Here is a 7,500-nt window from a genome sequence, read left to right on the forward strand (position 1 = left end):
ATCTATTTTTTTTATTGTCTTGATTTTAAATTTTTGTACTGTTTGCATTTAAAGTGTATTTTTGCTGTAAAGCACTTTAATGGAAAGCGCTCTATAAATAAATGTATTATTATTATTATTATTAATGGGACCTGACGGGGGTGTCATGTTTCTTGGCACAGTGGGTCTAAACTTGGTTCAATGTGGCCCAGCTCGGCACATGTATCCCATGAGGCCCAATGGGACCCAACTTGGGCCAGTGAGACCCAACTAAGCCAAAGGGGACCCAATGTGGCACATACTAAACCAATGATGCTAAAAGAACTGAACTCAATGGGATCCAACCTGTTCCAATTGTTATCAATGGGATCCAGCTTGTTTCAATGGAGCCCAATGGGGCCCAATTTGGCAAAAAGAAGTTGGGCCTATGACCCATCTTGTTTTTGCAGTCTCTGAGAGGGAGTGTGATGGACGCTACTCAGAGAGACGACTGACTCATTATTAACGTGTCCAGCACGGGTCAAACGCCAGATACACTTGTGTGTGTGAAATGTCTGTATCGACATTGCGCTGCATTTTTATGAACTATGATATTCTTGCCATGGGTCAAATCTCTGGCCCAGGTCCAGCAGCTCAGTCTCACACGCTGTTACTCTACCTACTGAAGTTAGTTGCATTCAATGACTTCTTCGGTGTTCTTTGCCGTGGCCGCCGCGATAGCAGAGTTACCACGGAAACACTGGTACAGACACAGGTTTGCCCCTTAAACTTAACAATATACAGCTGTGTTAATAAAAAATTTAAACTGTAGACAAAGGTCAGAAGTGTGGACTGGCGGCCGCTGTGCGGCCGGGCTGTGCGGAGAGTGAGAGGTGAGAGAGTAGAGGAGAGATCCATCAGACGCAGGGCTGCCAACTCTCACGCATTGGCCGTGAGACACACGCATTTGACTGGTTTCACACGCTCACACGCCCAATTTCTCACGCTAAAGTGTCCACCCGGTCGGTCAAATTTTCTGAAAGATGAGTTTATCTATTGATCTACCTGTTGAGCCACTCGCGATCGAGTGGGGTTCAAGAGCCCTCCCCGGCTTCAGGTATGAGCTCTGAGTATTACAGAGCCGTCCGTTGCTTCGTGTCCACTCTCTCTGTAAAGATAGAGGTGAGCAGCGCGGCTGGTAGCGTAGCAACTTCAGTTCATTTTAGAGGACTCGCTCTGCTGGGGGCAGTGACGCGTTGCATCTGTGCGTAGACCTTTGATAATGAGCAGCATACAGCCACCTCTAAACTTTGTCAGAGACCAGAGACCCAAATGGGCCTCTGTGTCTGTCATATGCTCCTGTCTCTTCATGTGGCTCATTATGTTTGGCACATTGTCTGGGTCAGTTCTTATATCATTAGAAATTAATAATGTAAATAATGTAAATGCTAAATGCCCTAAAACCTGTTGATACTACAACAATGCAAAGGTTCTTAACCCTACAGTTTGGCACATATCATGTAACACTTGATTTCTACATTATTTTGCAAAAACTCTCTCCAGAAAGTGCCATTTAATGGTGTTTTTTTTCTCCCAGGGGGAGTTTCATTAAAGGAGGTTGGCAAAACTTCTCCTAACCTTGTTTAAAAAGCGGTGCGAAACTAACCACGTTGTTAAAAACATACTTTAAGTAATGATTTGAATTGGTTATATAAATTAAAGGTTTTTGAAGACAAAATTGCTCTACAGGTACAGAGACCATAACATACCCCGTTTCTCAATGTCAAGGATCCTTCAGGAGCAGGTCAGAGTCCTCCTTAGCATTTGGACAACATGTGCAATGGAACAGGCTATCAAGGGCACGTCATTATGAAATGGTTGTGGAAATGTTAACTGCGCTGTTTGATTATGTTGCTGAAATGTGCTAAACAAATTAAGCTGCCTTACCTTGCCTTAAGGGAAGTTGGCAAATCAGATTATTTTGGGAAAAAGATTGGCTCTTAGGGTTGGGTCGGTCGGGCTGGGTTGCGAAGCGGGGCTGGGCTCGAGCCGCGGCTGGGGGAGCAGTCACCCCGTCGCCCTCCTCTCTCCGCCGCTGGAAGCGCGGAGCGCAGCCCGTCTCGAGGGGCCCGCGTCGGCGGCACTCGTGTCGTCGTGCGGGGGTTTTTGCGGGGCGGTGTCCGTCGCCGGGTGGAAGGCGGGTCGGTGGAGGGGATCGGGTACGGAGGTGGTGGCGGCGACTCTGGACGCGCGCCAGGCCCTTCTTGATGGTCTTCCCAGCTACGGCGCCCGCTGGGCCCCTTTCGCGCCGGGTCCTGGTGGGTCGCCTCGGCTGGCGCCTAGCAGCGGACTTAGAACTCAGTCTTCACGTTTGCCATGCAGTGATCCGTCACCTCCCGAACCGGTGCACTCCCTTCCTGAGGGCTACCTGGTTGATCCTACCGGTAGCATATGCTTGTCTCAAAGATTAAATTATTAAGTAAACATGGCCGGTACAGGGAAACTGCAAATGGCTCATTCAATCAGTCATGGTTCCTTTGATCGCTTTAACGTTACTTGGTGTGTTGCTCTCCTTGTGTGTGTGCGTGTACACAATTCAGCAGTAAGCCAAACTCCATTCAAATGAATACGGGAGTCAGGATATAGCGTCCAAGCTCCTGGTGATTTATTTGGCGTCACCGTCATATACAATATGAATAGGAGTGAAACTGTAGAACATAAACAAAAATATACAATAAGAAAGATGCACAAAGTATAAACTGTAATATAAACTTTACATAGCTACTATCAGTATATCAGTTGTATAGTAATTTAAGTATACAGTCTACTTAGCATGCAGTTAAGCTGATACATGTGCTTAATACTACAATTTACTGATTTACAAAAATAAGGCTTAGTAAAACATTCATCGTAAAAATAATGCCCAGATGTTGTTCTATAGTCTGTGCTCAACTAGAATTTACAGACGATGCTTTCGAAGACACAAACAAAAGAAGGATAGCAGCAGATGAAATTATTGAGTCCATTCAGCAAAAATAAGGCTGCCTGCTAGAACTAATATGGCCGACTTCCTGTTCTGGGTCAAAGTGCATCTACTACAGCAATAAATTTAAAGGGCCAGTAGCGGGTTAATTCACTAAACCTGAAGGCAAAACACTTGGATATATATATATATATATATATATATATATATATATATATATATATATATACACACACACACACACACACACACACACACACATGTTTTGGCGGCAAAGTTTTATTAGATTATTCTGGTTTTGCTCTGTGGGTCAGGGAAGGTTCTTGCCACAGTAGATAAGTTGTTGGTTGGACAAAACTTATATCAGCCCTAATTACTGCAGCTCCTTCAGATTGTAGTCTAACAAGAATTTGTGAAAGCGTCAGACAGATTATGCGTGGGGGTGGATCTCCGGGTGTGGGGCGGGGCAGGGTGTCTCCTGACTGGTTCGAACACCCGTCAGCCGGATGGTGACGGGGAGAGGGGCGGATGGTGACGGGGATGGCGCCGGATTGTCAGGCATCAGGGCCTCCCAAGGCAGACGGAGAAGGGAGCAATGCCCTTTGTGGGGCGGGCATGGCTGGAAGTTGGTGGGAGACTCAACAGCGTTGTCTCCCCCAACAAAGTGGGCGGTTCCTCTGAATTGTGTGGAAGGGGCCATCCTTAGGTTTAAGGAGGTCTTCATGTACCACCAGGAAGTGTTTTGTGGCCTTGGGCCGGAAACTGGAGAGTATGTCCGGTGCTCACATCCCTGGGACGCCACAGGCCACCAGGTCCGGTGGCCAGAGCCCAGTGGTTGAATCAGTGGGGAGGGTTGAATTAAGGGCTGACATCAGCGGCGCCGGAGAGTCAACCGTAAATATTCCCCCTCACAGCCCTCCGCCAGCGGGGACAGCTCACCATTACCCTACCTGTGCCAGTGGGTAAGACTCTCCAGGGACAGAAGGAGTTCAGTTGTCAGATGAAGGAGCAAAAAACTCTACCCTCTGGGATGTTGGTTGCTCCCAGGAAGGTGCCAGCGTCGCACAACTTAATGACGTTATGGGAGGCGGTTAAGTAGGCTGCAGCTGATGGCGACTCCGCAGGGCATCCTGTTACAAAGGACAATTGCCGTCGGGGGGCAATTGCATTTGCGGCCTCTACTCTGATCCAAAGATTGGGAAGGAGGAGGACTGGAGGATTAGCCTGGCCAGCGCCTGTTCAGCCCCCGTTCCTAGGAGGGGACATTAGGTACAGAAGGTCAAGGAGGGGCAGGAGATTCTTATACCGACTGCTCCGCTCTGACAGGGGGAAACTCGCATCTTATGTCCTGGACGGACAACTGGGTTCATCGTGCCCAGTCCCCTTGGCTGAAATTACGGCTGTGTTTTGGGGTCGTTGGGGTGAGGTGGGCTCTTTTAAGGGAATATGCCAGTTTGACGGTTACGGTAGGGTGGATAATTCAGTTTTCCGACATCTTATCTTTCCACTAGAGATCAGTACTCACCACCGGTCCATGAAGGCAAAGACCTCTCCCGGCCCGGATGGCATCTCTAGGAAAGACTTGCTGGGCTGGGATTCTAAAGGTCTTAAATTGGCACGAATGTTCTCGACTTGGTTAATCTCTGGGACCCTGCTGGAGGTCTTTAAGAAGTGTCGGACGGTGCTCATTCCTAAGACTTTAGGTTTGCAGGCGGATGTAAACCAATGGCAACCGACAACTATTGCGTCTGTTGTCTTGAGGCTTTTCTCGCGGATGGGTAGGATGAAACCAGCGTATCCCATCCACCCTCGCCAGAGGGGATTTATCGCCTTTGCTGGCTGCTGAGAAAATCTCTCGCTGCTAACCGGTCGTATGAGATTGAGCAAGCGTTCTCTCTCTTGCTCAATCTCATACAATCTCGCAGTAGTGTTAGTCGACTTTGCGAAGCCCTTCGACATCATCTCTCATGAGCATCTCCTGAATGCTCTGAGGTGGAAAGGGTTGGACCAACATATGCTGGGGTTAGTCAGAGACTCCTATGAAAACGGTCGGACTCAGATTAAGTGTGCTTTAGGGAACACGGCACCTCTGGCCATGAAGGAAGGGGTTAAGCAGGGTAACTCCATGTTGCCATTACTTTTCAACCTAGCCCTGGACCCGCTGATCCAGACCATCGAACGCGAAGGTCGAGGCTTCGTCATTACACGGGACTTTGCCACCACTGCGATGGCCTTTGCGAAGGATCTAGCCCTTTTGAGCGATTCTAGGGAAGGTATGGCTACCGACATCGCCGTCCTGGAGGCCTACTGTCAGTTTACGGGTCTGAAGGTTCCGCCCAGCAAGTGTAGCGGGTTCGTAATCGAAAAGAAGGTGGGGAGGGATCTCTCAATCAACTCTTGTGATCCGTGGGAGTTGTGCGGGGAGACCCTCCGCTGGATCGGAGCCGACGGCCAGGTCAAGTACCTGGGGGTCTGAAGAAGAACTGGCTGCACTTGCCCTTGAGCACAACTGATGGTTCGTTAATTTCCAAGAGAACAGATGGTGGGTCAAGCATCTGTTGGTTGGCTCGGGATGTTCCCGCCATACAGGCCCAGCAACTGTATAAGTTGTTTCGTTCCTCGGAAGCTCCAATGGCCTACATTGCCAATATGACCATCAAAAAGATCCGGTTCGTGAGAGCATGGCTGAGTGCTGGTGGTTCCAAGATGGAGATGCCGTGTCTAGACCTATCTGAGCAGGGGGGTGAGCGTGTATCAAAGTCGGGTTTGGGTACCCCTGGGGAAGGTGGAGATGCGGACGCAATGAACCCGGCTGCTGTGACGCCCGAGAGCAAACGTCTGATCCCGTGTGATTGGTGTCAGGTCGAGTTCGACAGGTGGGCTGACCTTGGGTCTCAAGGGAAGGGCATGCGTGTGTTTGAGGCTGACAGGGTCAGTAACTGCTGGTCGCTGGACGATAGGTTTAGGATTGGGAAAAGCAGCCAGTTAATCACTGCCCTCCAAGTAAGGGCAAATGTGTACCCAACTCAAGAGCTTCAGGCAAGAGGGAGACCGTCCCCCCTCGCAGTCGCCTGTCTGCACTGTCAGTGTTCTACTGAGACCTGTTCTCATATTCTTGGGGTCTGCCCTAAGATCCGTAACAGTCAGATCAAAAGGTACCACAAAATATGTGATTTGCTGGCTACTCCGCTGGCCAAACGGAGATACGCTGGAACTGTTAATTCCGTTAGCTGGACACAGGACAGGGCGACCAAGTGAGGTTGCCTGAGTGTCTGGTAATGGTACCGCGGCCTCACAGAAGTCGGAGAGACCACATGCAGAATATTGATTACTCTTACTGTCTCCAGGCCCCCAACAGGAGGGGTTTAAATTGCCTGACAGATTTCGTCGTCCGGTACCCCGTGCAGCCCAGAAGTATACTCGGGCCCCATACAAGGGGCGGCTCAAAGACAGCAAGCTGGTGAGGTTTCTTCCTCCTGGTGTTTCAGTGGAATTCAGATGAAGCACGGGTAAGGAGGGAGTAACGGTAATCTCTCTTGAGATAGCCAAATGCCTCGTCATCTAATTAGTGACCCGCATGAATGGATGAACGTGATTCCCACTGTCCTTACCTACTACATATGTTTGAGAGGAGTGGAGATATACTGGTCAGAGAGATTGGATACTGTTTGATTAGACGGCCAGTTGGCCCCACCTCCTAATGGTGGCCACACTGACCATCCCCAACTACTATCTAACAAACCACAGCTGAGATGATGGCTCTGTTACATATAGCTGAGAGAGATATGTCATGCTTGTCTTGTTGATTGGTAGAGTAATAAGGAGCATACAATTATGGTGGAATTGTTCATGCTGAAGCCTTCTGATTCCAGATGCCGGTGAATGCCAGTGTAGAGTAACTGCTTAAGATATCCATGGAATCTCCTACAAAGAGGGGATATGCAGACATCCGAGTCTCCTTGAAACCTGCCAGGATATCCAGAGTCCCCGCTAGCGCAGATGGTCCCTCCAGAGCAGTCAGACTTAGGATCCTTCTTCCAGGCAAATGTGCAGGGAGTCAGAGTCCAGGCCGTTCACCAGTTTCCCCCAGGAGACGTTCGATGGCTAGGAGAACACTGTTCCAAAGGCAGATCTTGCCCAACGACATCAGACTTATGCATTGGGATAAACGCATCTTGGTGAATTTGAAAAATTCCAAGCGTTTTCTCAAGTACGTCAGGGTAGAACTTAAATTACCTTGGAATGCACAAGCTTGCCCTGAAATGCCTTCCTCTGCTGCGGCACTACATTTCAGATCCTATCATGTCATATCTAAGTTGTCATTTAGTTGCAAAATTTGTGAAAGTTCATTTAGGCTATTGAGATCAGCCGCCACACATATCCCGAAATGCAGACCAAAACATTTAACGAGGGTGGTGGCCCCTCTTGCTTGTAGCTTTCGTTCTAGGCACTTTGCATCTGCTAGAGCCAGGAGCATTCACCTGAGGAGATCCCACTCAGTGTTGCCTTCCATTGATTACAATGGCCCCATGAGCGGCCGCTTGGGGTCTATGGGATGC

Source organism: Etheostoma cragini, chromosome 2 (genome assembly GCF_013103735.1).
Source record: "Etheostoma cragini isolate CJK2018 chromosome 2, CSU_Ecrag_1.0, whole genome shotgun sequence".
Classification (NCBI taxonomy): Eukaryota; Metazoa; Chordata; class Actinopteri; order Perciformes; family Percidae; genus Etheostoma; species Etheostoma cragini.